The following is a 14,116-nucleotide window of genomic DNA, read 5'->3' on the forward strand; positions in this document are numbered from 1 at the left end:
GGAAGTGATTTTAAAAAATCACAAAAACTGAAATCTCCCTTTTTCTAATTCAAACTTCTGACCAGCAATTTCACTCTTTGATGATAAGCATTATGAATAATCTTTTATGTATCTTTCTAAAAATGTCTATAAGCACACATAAGCATATTCTGTTTATTGTGTGTGTGTATCCTTTCTAATTTTAGTGGCTCAGTTGTGTCTGACTTTTTATGGCCCCATGGTCTGTAGCTTGCCAGGCTCCTCTGCCTGTGGAATTTTTCCAGGCAAGAATACTAGAGTGGGTTACCATTTCTTACACCAGGAGATCTTCCCCACCCAGAGATTGAACCCACTATTCTTGGGTCTCCTGCATTGGCAGGTGGATTCTTTATCATTGAGCCACCTGGGTAATGGGATTGTATTAAAGATTGTATTATGTATTTTGATTTTATTAGTTAACAGTGTATTTTATAAATTATTTTATATTCCCAAATCAAGATCCACTTCATTTTTATACTTTTGGAGTATATTTCAATCAAATTCAAAACAATAGTAAAAATTAAATTCTACCTGACCCCTCCACCACATCTAGAAAAATCTACAGTATTTTAAAAACTTTGTTTACTTTAAATTCTTGGGTGGTTACTTTCAAGCCACTGAATTATAAGATAAATGTATATTATTACCTTTAGACAGAACCCTGTGTCCTGTGGCTGGTAACAGTGGTGTAGCCATAATGGTGTGTGTGTGCTCAGTCGCTCAGTCATGTCCGATTCTTGTGACCCCATAAACAGTAGCCTGCTAGGCTGCTGTGTCCATGGGATTCTCCAGGCAAGGATACTGTTGCCATTTCCTTCTCCAGGGTATCTTCCAGACCCAGGAATCAAACCCAAGTCTCCTGTAACAAAATCTTGCTAATATTACATAAGTGAGAATGATATCTGTTAGCTTCAATACACATTCTAGGAAGTAAATCTCTACCTTCTATTCTTTCTCCTGGCCAAAAAGGTGATTTTCAAAGTGGCCTTGAAAACCACATATTGAATATAGCAGAACTGTCATAGTCGTGGCCTCTGAATGGCCATATGGAGAAGAGCCGCATATTGATCAGGAAATTCGAGTGTGACAAGAGAGGAAAATGTTTCTATCTCTTTTGAACCCTAGAATTTTGGAAATGTCTACATGGCAATATCTTTTTACTCTAAGAAATAAAATCTTTTTTTTTTTTTTTTAAATCTTTCTCCCGTCCATCCCTTTCTTCCTTTCCATCAGCTACAATGTATGTAGAACATATAATTGATGTCCTGCCCATGTCTCCCTGGTACTCATGGTGACACATGTTTTCTGTTGCATGATCCTGCCATTTCAGGCTCACGGCTTCTCTCATTATACAGTTAGTACCCCAGGAACAGTCCTTGGCAAATGATGATGAGTTTGAAAACTGATACTTCAGTTTTCCTGTCCCTTCAGAAGGATAATTTCAAGTTTCTCAGCCAGACTGCATTTCAATTGCCTGAATCAGTAACTTGCTTGATAACAGTCTGTATTTGGCTTCCTTTCCTTATTTGTCTTTCTTCCTCTTCCCCTTGCCAGTACGTCTTGGGTGTGATTCTCAAATAAGCTTCTTGTCCTTCTATCTTCGTTGGTATCCTGTTGAGGAACTCAACTTAGGAGAATACCAGAAGTTGTCCCCTTGATGTGAAATACTGGAAGTGGAAAGCTTACTAGTCAGATAGTAGTAAGAACTCCATCACCAACTTGATGAATAAGCAATTTAGAATGAATTTATTAAACAAGTGCAAAAAATACCATCTGACTATGTTTCTTGGAAGGTCCCAGAGGATTCTCCTTTTCCTAAAAGGATAAGAAATTCAATATTGATGAGAAGCATAGTGGTGACTATTTCTGTAGGCTTCCACTGATGATGGGAGATGCTTGTATGAAGCTTGTCTCCATGGGGTCAATGTGGATAATAAAATCATGGCATATTTGATGTCAGATGGCAGCCCTCAGTCAGCAGCAGCAAAGTAGATATCATTATTATGATGGGCAGCAAGGTCAGAGCAACATGCAGGGACTGACTTTGGAGGCTCTGTCTTAGAGACCACAGATCTCCTGTGACTGAGATAGATGGGTATCTACAGTAAGGGTATAAGTTGACTTGTATCAGTGTCAGGAAACTACAGTCTGTGGGTCAAAGCCAGTCATTTGCCTGTGGAACATAACCAGTCCTTTTGTTTACCTATGGTTTATGGCCATCTTGTGCTGCAGTGGCAAAGTTAAGTAGGTTCAACAGAGACTGTGTGACCTGAAAAGCCATAAAATGACTTTTTGTGTGGCCCTTTCCAGAAGAAGTTTAATGATCCCTGACCTATACAGTCAAAGGAGGTCAAGAACAAGTGAGAAGAAGATTGATAGCAGTCTCTGTAAGGGAAAATCACAGTCCTTGTTCCCAAAACTTAGCCATTTTCAGAGTCAGGGTTATTGATCAAAGGGGTGGAAGAACACTGCAGAAAGAATATACATAAAAGGCACATTCAATAGCCACTCTCCCATTCCTTTTCCTTTAATATAGTAGCATACATTGAGGAAAGTAGAAATACTCAAATATTTTGAGAGCACTTAAATGCAGGTTCTGAGTTGACTTTCACACCTGAAGATTCAAGCATCAACTGTCCATCTTGTGAAGGGGGATACACAGAGGCCAGTGACAAAGTCCTAGCCCATGCACACTTCACAGATTTCCAGCATAGTCATTTCTCTGGTCTCTGGCATATTCATGTTGGATAAACTTATTAGATAGTGGACACTTCACACTGGTCTGCTGACCAGAGCTCCTTGTCACCTACCACTGTTATTAACTCTAAGCTCACAAATGCATCCTCTTTGAGGGTTCCTTAAGGCCAGCTGATGGAGGTGCCAAACACATGGGTCTTGATCTGGATGGATTGATTGATGCAAGTGAAGACAACACTACCATCACACGGTCACCACTTGGAGGGGCCCTGGAAGACAGTGGTGAGGGAAAAGTCTTCCACTAAATAGAACTTCATTCAGTGTAACTTGTCATCAAACATATGTGAAGAAAGAAGTGGTTGAAGGTACAAAAATCCCTGGGAAGTGGTGAATAGCTTTGCAGGTTTTTCAGGGATCTGGAAAGTGCAGGAATAGAAAATTGGAGCTGGTGTGAGGAGCTCTGTCCATGGCAAAGGTCATGAGGAAGGAGGCTCGGCATACGCAAAGGTGGAATCGAGCCTCAGGAGTCCCCCTGGAAATTCTCGAGCATCTACCCACAAAACCAGAGTGCCTACTTTCTGCTTTGTGCTCTCACCTACACCTCTGACTTTACGGGGGGCTGTCCCCCACTACCTCTCTCTGAAAAAAGAGTTAACTTATAGCTCCAGTTAATAATTCCTGGGTGTGACAGTGTTTCAACCTACAAACTCCTTTGGAAGTCCTCTAGCCTGCCTGAATAGGTTTTTCCGGCCACATGTGATTGTTCAGAGCTTCCCAGCTGTGAGAGGCATGAGATGTTCTAAACTGTCTAAATGCAGATTCCTTTGAGCAGTTAAAAGATTGATTAGAAATTGTATTGGATAAGGGTTTTTCACTTGTTGGGCCAATGTTTGCTGCTAAGTCTCCATATCCCTTACCTACTGTGTCCCTGGCAGTGTATTGATTAATATAATTGGTGTAAGTAGTAGCTTTAATGTTTGTAACTTTGGACCCTTGAGTTAATTCTTTTTCTTGTTACAGTCCACCATACCTTTGCCCTGTAGGAATGCAACTTTATCTAATGCTTTTGGAGGGTGGCGCCTGACTAATCACCTTTAGAGAAAAATAAGTTTTCTGAAGAAAGGGTCTTAAAATGTTAACAGGCCTCCAGGCCAGAAGATGATGCAAATCACCTAAACTTTTGCATATGATAAGTTTGCAGGAAGAAAGCCTGGCTTACTGCATGACTCTACCCCTTCCCCCATTATCCTCTATGCATAATTTAAGGTATAAAATCTACTTTGGAAAATAAAGTGTGGGCCTTGTTCACTGAAGCTTGGTCTCCCCATGTCATTTTTTCTCTCACCTTCTGGCTGAATTATTCAAACTCTTTTCTCCACTGAATTTCCTCACTGAGCTATCCTTATTTAATCATTCTTTATATCTTTAATTAACGCTTAATTGATCTATTGTTTCCTGATCGCCGAAGCCATCTCCCCTTCGAATTCCCTGGATCCACTGGGGCTGGACCCCGGCAGAAATACACAAGAGGCATGAAGATGGATGGGAGTGGCACAAAGGTCTGTGCATCTTCTTATTTCATAACAACTCATACTCTAGAGTACCAATTTCAGAGGCACCACTAAAAGCAGATGGACATAATTACTAATTTAACATACGCTAGCCAGCCTCTGCTTTTCTGCTCTAGTATTTGCACGTTTGGCTCATGAATGGAGAAGCTATTATGGTTGGGATAATGTCTATGGGCTAAATAGCATGGGTTCTCTTTCACCAAGAGTAACCTGCTGTTGAATGTCTAACCAGTCGGCTGTGAGATTAATTCTGAAGAATCCAGCAAGTTACTTGGTGTCTAGTTGATTATACTAATAGCAAACCACCTGTATTGAGATTGATGTGTATCTGTATATACAGTAGCTCAGCTAGCAGACTTGTCAGAGGACTCACAAAGTGTCTGATTATACTGTGAAAAGACATCACCTAGGATGAGGTACTCACTGTAGGATTGAGGAGGTAGAGCAAGGAGCGCATGGCCATGGGATCCACAGTTAAGGAACTGTTGATCACACAGAGTCTCAAAAGGGTCTGTCAAAAGTGCACGTAAGGTGTCAGCTTGGGGAGGACATTTTGCAGTATTAGTTGCCTTTTGAACTTTGTCCTTTAAGTTGCTGTATATTCTTTGAAGCCCAGGTTTCCTGGTGTTTCAGATGGTAAAGAACATGTTTGCAATGCAGGAGATGCAGGTTCTATCCCCAGTCAGGAAGATCTTCTGGATGACAGCATGGAAACCGACTCCACTATTCTTGCTGGGAAAACCCCAAGGACAGAGGAGTCTTGTGGGCTACAGTCCATGGGGTTGTGCAAGGAGTTAGACATGATTTAGCACCTAAACCACCATCACAATATACTTTGAATCAATTGCTATTCTGTGAGATTGTGATGCAAATAGTTTATCTAAATGGGCCTGTGAAACAAATAGTAGAAGTAGAAGGTCTTCCATGGATCATTACTTCTATTTATCCAGTTAGGGAATTTGTGTTTCCTCTCCCTGCAGTGTAGTCTCTACAGGACTAATATCTTGGTTCCTGGGTGGGATGTGAGAAGGGGAAGGGCCTGCAACCAGGAGCATAATAAATGTTGAACTAAATTTGAAGTCCAAGCTGCCACCACGTCATTTTGGGTTCCTCATGCCAACAGTGTGTGCATGTGTGTGCTGTGTGCATGTTCAGTTGCTCAGTCGTGTCTGACTCTTTGTGACCCCATTGCCTGTGGCCCCCTAGGCTCCTTTGTCCATGGAAGTTTTCAGGCAAGAATCCCAGAGTGGGTTGCAACTTCCTCTTCTAGGGGATCTTCCCAACCCAGAGATAGAACCTGTGTCTCCAACATTGACAGGTGGACTCTTTGCCACTGAGCCACCTAGGAAACCCCATGCCAACAGACGAGCAGACAAATAACAGAGTTACTATATTGGCAGAAATAATTGACCTGGCTATTATGCAGACACTGGGCTGCTATAATCTATTGGGGCAGAGAGGAATAAGTGTTTTGGGACTCAGGGGGTTCAGCGAGTTACCTTTTGCTGTTTCCATGCCCAGTGATAATTACCGCAACTGAGGCCTGACAAGGACAAGGTGACTAGGGGATCAGGCAGCTAGTTATGAAGGTGTGAAATAACCAAGCAAGAGATCTAGAATGGAAGGGTGTCCAAAACAGGAGAATATAGAATGACTGATAAAGAAGGGAGAGAAGGAATACAGAGGATAGTAGCTTATCCCATTAAGCCTTTCACCTGATAATTCTTTTTTCTTTCCTTTTAAATAAATTTTGCCACTAACTTGGAGAAGTGATGACACATAGTGAAGTTATAGGAGCATTAATTCATGGAATGGAAGTGACAGCTCGTCTGTAATACTTTTAGACAAGTGTTTGAAAGCACATGTAACATCTTTGCAAAGATGTTTACAAAACATAGATACGTTATCTTGGTGCACAGTATTAGTTTTTCTTTGGTGTGGGTCTATGGTAATGGTTTTCCTTAGGGTTTGTTCTTAAAAATGTTTTTATTTCACATTTATTTTTAAATTATGTGTGTTTGTGTACATGTATTTTGGGAAGGGTGAATCACAGAAACTTCACAGTTGAGTATAAAAGAAAGTAAAGCAGTTTGGTAAAGCAGTTTTTATACAGTAAAAATATAAAAGAAAGTAAAGCAGTTTGGTAAAGCAAGTGAAGAGACAAAGGGGAAAAAGTATTTCTTGTGGGTGGCATGTGCCAAGATAAGAAAGAAAAGGATGTTGCATTTGAAGAGTTATATCATTTAATAGCTTTTTATAAGACAGAGATGAGGGACTGAGATGGACATGAACAAAGGCCAGAGTTTATCTGGGGTCAGGTTGTGAAAGATCTTGTGTCCAATGCCTGAGAGTTTAGCAGGAGATTCGAGATCCAGGTAGAGTAGTTGAATGGCTATAGCAGAACAGAGACATGACAAAAAGTGACTTTTAAAAAGATTACTGTGACTACAGGGCAGGGACTATACTAGAAGTAAGCAAAACCAGAATTCAGAAAAAAAGCTGTTGAAATAATTCTGGTGAAGGAAGATAGAGATGATAAAGAGAGAAATGGAAACTTTTAGTGCACATATGAAAATTGGTGATTGATATGAATCCATTTTCCTTCAGGCGTGGTGGGTATTGGAATTGAGAGTGATGTTAAGAACAACTTCCAGATTTTTGGAATAGGGAAAGCTACATGAACAGTCATGGCATTGGATAAGATACAGAAGACAGGAGAAAGAGCAGACTGCTCGGTAGCAATATGACAGGTCCATTTCTAATTTTCTTGATATGAGGGGCCCAGCTGGAATTATCCAAAATATAGTATGATTAAAAGGTCATCAGAGAAATCAGGACTGGAAATATGATTTTTGAAATAGTAACTACAATTGAGATTTCCCAGGTGGTGCTAGTGGTAAAGAACCCTCCTGACAAAGGAGGAGACATAAGAGATGGGGCTTCCATCCCTGTGTTGGGAAGATCCCTTGGAGGAGGGCATGGCAACCTGCTCCATTCTTGCGAGGAGAATCCCGTGGACAGAGGAGCCTGGCGGGCTACAGTCTATGGGGTCTTAAGCATTGGACATGATTTAGCAACCAAACCACCACCAATGAAGAATGGAGGAGACTCATTAAGAAAAAAAGAATCACAGAGGAGAGCTAAGAAATACATTTCCTTGAACACCAACATTTAAAGTACTGAGAAAGGAAGAGGAAGAAACCTCAGAAGATGTCTTGAAGGAGTAGTTAGAGGGATAAGAAGAAATCCAGAGAAGAACGGTGACTAAGAACTCAGGAGAATTTCAAAGAGAAGTTGGTGGTCAAGAGCATAAAATGCTTCAGAGAAATGGAATTCAGTAAGAATTGTCAGATACTTCTTAAATTTGTAGCACCTAGAAATTCTGGGAAAACAATTTTCATGGCTGGCAGATTCAAACATAGTGGGTGGTAAGAAAGTGCCCTCCAGGTGTTAACAATGTGAGAGCAGAGAGGCAAAGGTAATGGTTCCTCTAAAGCATGTGGGGCTCAATCAGAGGAGGTAAAAATTGAGCTGAAATGATTGCATATCTTTGATACATATATTAGTATTTTTTAAGATTTTTTTTGATGTAGACCATTTTTAAAGTCTTTATTGAACTTGTTACAATATTATTTCTATTTTCACTTCAGTTCAGTCGCTCAATCATGTCCGACTCTTTGTGACCACATGGATTGCAGCACGCCAGGCCTTCCTGTACATCATCAACTCCCAGAGTTTACTCAAACTCATGTCCATTGAGTCAGTGATGCCATCCAACCATCTCATCCTCTGCCGTCCCCTTCTCCTCCTGCCTTCAATATTTCCCAGCATCAGAGTCTTTTCCAATGAGTCAGCTCTTCTTATCAGGTGGCCAAAGTACTGGAGTTTCAGCTTCAGTATCAGTCCTTCCAATGAATATTCAGAACTGATTTCCTTTAGGATGGGCTGGTTGGATCTCCTTGCAGTCCAAGGGACTCTCAAGAGTCTTCTCCAACACCACAGTTCAAAAGCATCAATTCTTCCACACTCAGCTTTCTATATAGTCCAACTCTCACATCCATACATGACTACTGGAAAAACCATAGCCTTGACTAGACAGACCTTTGTTGACAAAGTAATGTCTCTGCTTTTTAATATGCTGTCTAGGTTGGTCATAACTTTTCTTCCAAGGACTAAGAGTCTTTAAATTTCATGTTACAAACTTCTGTCCATAGTTCTTCAGGCACTCTCTCTACCAGGTCTAATCCCTTGAATCTATTCATCATCTCTACTATATAATCATAATTAATTGCTGCATAATTGCATAATCAATTGCAGTAATTAATTTCAGTACTTCCATAATAATCCAAAAGTTCAAACTTATGTTTTGTTTTTTACCTTGTAAGAATAGTGAGGAACATGAAGAAAATTTCAATGCAGACATATGTAAAATGACCTACTTCCTTGATTAAAGAAACAGAAAAATGCAGTCTTCTTTCATTTATCTGTTTGTAGCTTGTTGGTTTTGTGGGTTTTTATCACAAACGTTCATTCCCACATGTTAATATCCTTGTGCTCCAGCCTTCTGCCTTCTTTCTTCACTTAGAACATGCTGCTGAGGACAATAAATGCATGATAATATTAACATAGGAAATAATTGGCAAGATAAATCTGTTCACCATACATGTTCTGAAGGCAGTTAAAGGTATATTTTGTATTACTGATAAAATGCTCTTTGTCTGTGGCTGTGTATATGTGTGTGTGTCCTATATATTTAATATATTGATGCCAGAAACTTTAATCAGTTGATAAAGCCACTGGATAAGTTCATGGGCTATGAAATTAGGTCCTTGTCTGATTTTATCTCCAGTCCTTACTGGACTGTGTGACTCGGTAAAAGTGATTTAACCTCTCTGGGTCTCATTATGCTCAATTGTAAAATTGAGATCGTGCATAACTTTGGGGGTTTCTATGAATGGAAAATTAGAAAATGCACTCATGTAAAATGCTTATCATAGTGCCTGGAACTTAACAGACTAATGAGAAATTAAATTTCATCTGCTCCTCTACTAGCCTTACAATATGTCTGGAAGGTTTCTTCCCACACAGAGGGTAGTAAGAAAGCCTCTGCTCAAAAATTTTTGATGCCTTGTGCTCCAGAACCACAGGAGTTTTGCGTGCTTTGCCTCCCAGCCTTTATTCTGAGCCTTTTCTCTATCCCTTGGTGACTGGTTCTTATTCTGTTGCCTGGTTCCCGTTTTCTGCCTCACTACCCAGTTTCATTAAATTGAAGCTTCGGTTTTAACATCAGCTTGGTTTTTCTCCGGCTTTATCCCTGGTTGTCATTATTTAGAACTGTCTCTATTCATGCACTGTCACTCCCGTGTCAACCCTGTCATCTCCGCCAGATTTGGATCCCATGACTCCAGGCTTTGGCTAGCACCGTATCTCATTTTTCCAGGAAGGGAGTTTGAATGCAAGTGTTAGTGAGATGCTTTAACGTAACATTTATCTATAAGAAGAGAGTCTCATTGTATTGGTTTGCTTAACACGTGAGTTTTCAGGAAAATCACACCTACTCTGTATATAATTCTCAGATCACCACCTCCATTGCCCTCAGCTGTGCCTCTCTGTAATTTTCATAATCTAATGAGCAGGTACTGATTAATAGGAGATTCGGCGAGCGCTGCTGCCGGGGGGCTGTAACACTCGGGGCGAAGGGCGGACCCGCCGCCGTGACGACGGCGGGGCACCCCCCCCCCCGAGCCACCTTCCCCGCCGGCCTTCCCCAGCCGTCCCGGAGCCGGTCGCGGCGCACCGCTACGGTGGAAATGCGCCCGGCGGCGCCCGGTCGCCGGCCGGGGCGGTCCCCCGCCGGCCCCACCCCCGGCCCCGCCCGCCCACCCCCGCGAACCCCCCCGCCGCCCGCCTCCGCCCGGAGACGGAGGGGAGGGCGGCGAGGGGCGGATTGAGGAGGACATATTCATTTTGCCTTCTCAATACATATTTATTATGCAATTTATATTATGCCAAGGGCACTGGATAGTTTATTGGTTCTTAGCCCCACACTTACTATTTTCTCTTCTCTGTATTATTAAAACCAGATGGCTACAAAGGGCATTTCCCAGACTTCTTCACCAGCTGAGTTTCAGTTAAATTTTATGGGTGGCCTTCCTGGTGGTTCAGATGGTAAAGAATCTGCCTGCAATGTTTAAGACCTGGGTTCTATCCCTTGGTCGGAAAGATCCCCTAGAGAAGAGAATGGTAAGCCACTCCAGTATTCTTGCCTGGCGAATCCCATGGACAGAGGAACTTGGTGGGCTACAGTTCATGGAGTCACAAAGAGTCAGACACGACTGAGCAACTAACGCTTTCATACTTTCACTTTGTGAGTGGATTCATTGATCAGAGAATAGATGGCAAGAGGAAGGGGAACAGCATTTGCTTTTGGCTCCAGCAGGAGCATACTAGTCATATTTGAGAAATTAAAGAAGTCCAGCGTATCTGGAGTAGAGAAAGAGTGACTGGGGAGGAAGTATGAAGAGACTTGAGACAGCTGTTGTTCAGACAGTCGCTCAGTCATGTCTGTCTCTGTGACCCCATGGACCGCAGCATGTCAGTCTCCCTGCCCTTCACCATCTCCCGGAGCTTGCTCAAACCCATGTCCACTGTGTCAGTGATGCCATCCAACCATTTCAGTCTCTGCCACCCCCTTCTCCTCCTGCCCTCAGTCTTTCCCAGCATCAGGGTCTTTTCCAAAGAGTCGGCTCTTTGTGTCAGGTGGACAAAGTATTGGAGCTTTAACTTCAGATCAGTCCTTCCAATGAATATTCAGGACTGATCTCCTTTAGGATGGACTGGTTTGATCTCCTTGCAGTCCAAGACTCTCAAGAGTCTTCAGCACCACAATTTGAGAGCATCAGTTCTTTGGTGCTCAGCCTTATCTATGGTCCAACTTTCACATTAGGTGGCCAGTTAGCTCAGTTGTTTAGACCATGGTGCTGATAACACCAAGGTTGTGGGTTCAGTCCCCATATGGGCCAGAAATGCAAACTTCAGAGTTAGGAGACACCAGAACAGATATATATAGGGCCATGGTGGGTGTTGGTAATGGCTTTAGATTTTATTCAGTCTTATGGGAAGCTATTAAAAGGCTTGGAACAGAGGACAGATACAATGTTTTGTGCATTGAGAGAGAAGTTGGTAGCTTTGTGAAAAATAGTCTGTAGGGATGCAGAAGCAAGAGCATACCAAGGAGACGTTTTGGAGTCATGTTGATCAGGCTGGATAGTAACACGTGCAAAGTGTGCTGTGGGTTGAGGCAACTCCCACACCATCAATTGACGAAAATATCATCAATTTCATGGCACCTCCACATCAACAAGGGCTTCTATAATTGCTAAAGAAAGGAGAAAAAAAAATGATCTATAGAGTCAGCAGTGGTGATTAAGTGACTTTGAAAATGAAACAAATCACATGCATATATTTTACTTGTTAAGGCAAATCATATGTCAAGCAGGTGACATGTGGGTCTTTGTACCCACAAGTAAGGGAAAAATAAACATTTTTTAACAAAAATAATACTTTCTACAGAGGACATTTCAGTAATCTAGAGAAAAAATAATGATACGGTCAGTGGAACTGCTGGGGAGTGGTTCAGATACGACTCAGGATACAACCTGATAGGAAAATTGAAAGATGTGATAAATTGGAGGTGGGATGTTAGAAAAGTAGAATACTCAAGGGTGACTAGAATTAATGGCTGGAGTAATGAATGAATAGAGATGTCTTTCTGTGATGGGAAACCCTGAGGAACAGCAAGTCTGGATATGTTACATTTGAGATGGTGACTAGGCGTTCGAGTGGAGATGTCATCGTGAGCCTAATACTCAGAAGAGAGGATCAGGCCTGAAACATGCATGTAGGAGAGACAAACAGCAGTAGAAGGAATTGAGATTATCATCTCGAGTGAAGTCAGACAAAGACAAATGTCATATGTTATTGCATATATGTGGAATCTAAAAAAAAGGTACAAATGAACTTATTTACAAAACAGAAATCTAGTCACATATATAGAAGACAAACTATGGTTACCAAAGGGAAAGACAGGGAGGGACAAATTGGGAGATTGGGATTAACATATACACACTGCTGCTGCTGCTGCTAAGTCGCTTCAGTCGTGTCTGACTCTATGCAACCCCATAGATGGCAGCCCAACAGGCTCCCCCGCCCCTGGGATTCTCCAGGCAAGAACACTGGAGTGGGTTTCCATTTCCTTCTCCAATGCATGAGAGTGAACAGTGAAAGTGAAGTCGCTCAGTCGTGTCCGACTCCTAGCAACCCCAAGGACTGCAGCCCACCAGGTTCCCCCTTCAACCATGGGATTTTCCAGGCAAGAGTACTGGAGTGGGGTGCCATTGCCTTCTCTGATATACACACTACTTACGTATAATAGAAAACCAATAAAGACCTACTGTATATTACAGGAAACTCTACTCAATACTCTATATTGACTTATATGGGGAAAGAATCTAAAAAAGAACATATACATATATGTATAACTGATTCAATTTACTGTACAGCAGAAATTAACACAATATTGTAAATCAACTGTATTCTAAAAATTTTTTTTTAAATAAACAAAAAAAGTGAAAAGGAGACCATGTTAAAATGATAGGATTTTTTCAGTAGCCATCAGATAAGATGATAATGGTTTCAACTGTAACAGTGAAAAGGGTTAAAAAAATGTTTTCATGTTTGAACATATTCAAATGAGGCATCTATGGACATTAAGACCATTGAGGGAGAGAGAAGAAATCAAAAGTGAAGACAGTATTTTGGAAAAAATACATACACTTAGAAAGGAACAAGACAGTTTAGAGAAGTGTTTGGTGAGGCAGAAAAACCAGTAACAAGTTGTCATAGAAATCAAGATAGCTGAGAGCTTCATGAAGGAGGAGGTGGTAACTGTCAAATGCAGCCAAGTTTGAAATATAAGGCAAAAATATAGAGCTTGGATTATCTGATAACTCATGGGCTTGAGTTATATTTTAATGTATTTCCTTGTCCCCTAGTCAGGTGACTTATTCATTTGCCAGTCAAGGTGATTCAGTCTTCGGAAGATTCCTATGATCCTAGAATTGCTTAGTTATTTAGAGACTGAGAAGGAAAAGGACAGGAAGAGTTGACTTTTTACTATTTCCTTTTAGTATACAATAATAATAGTTAATATTTATTGAGCTCTTACATGTCAGGCTCTATTCAATTATATGTATTATTCCATTTAACATTCACTACAATCTCTGAGTTAAAAAAAAAATTCTTGATCATGCATGCTCCTTTAGCTACTTTCCTTTTTTCCTTTGGAGCAAAATTTCTTGAAAAGATTGGCTGAGTTATCTCTCTTATTCCTCCTTTTTCATTCTCTCTTGAACCCACTCCAATAGGGTTTTCAGATCAGATCAGTCACTCAGTCGTGTCCGACTCTTTGCGACCCCATGAATTGCAGCACGCCAGGCCTCCCTGTCCATCACCAACTCCCGGAGTTCACTCAGACTAACAACTCTATCGAGTCAGTGATGCCATCCAGCCATCTCATCCTCTGTCGTCCCCTTCTCCTCCTGCCCCCAATCCCTCCCAGCTTCAGAGTCTTTTCCAATGAGTCAACCCTTCGCATGAGGTGGTCAAAGTACTGGAGTTTCAGCTTTAGCATCATTCCTTCCAAAGAAATCCCAGGGCTGATCTCCTTCAGAATGGACTGGTTGGATCTCCTTGCAGTCCAAGGGTCTCTCAAGAGTCTTCTCCAGCACCACAGTTCAAAAGCATCAATTCTTTGGTGTTCAGCCTTCTTC

Source organism: Bison bison, unplaced genomic scaffold (assembly GCF_000754665.1).
Source record: "Bison bison bison isolate TAMUID 2011002044 unplaced genomic scaffold, Bison_UMD1.0 scf7180017864151, whole genome shotgun sequence".
Classification (NCBI taxonomy): domain Eukaryota; kingdom Metazoa; phylum Chordata; class Mammalia; order Artiodactyla; family Bovidae; genus Bison; species Bison bison.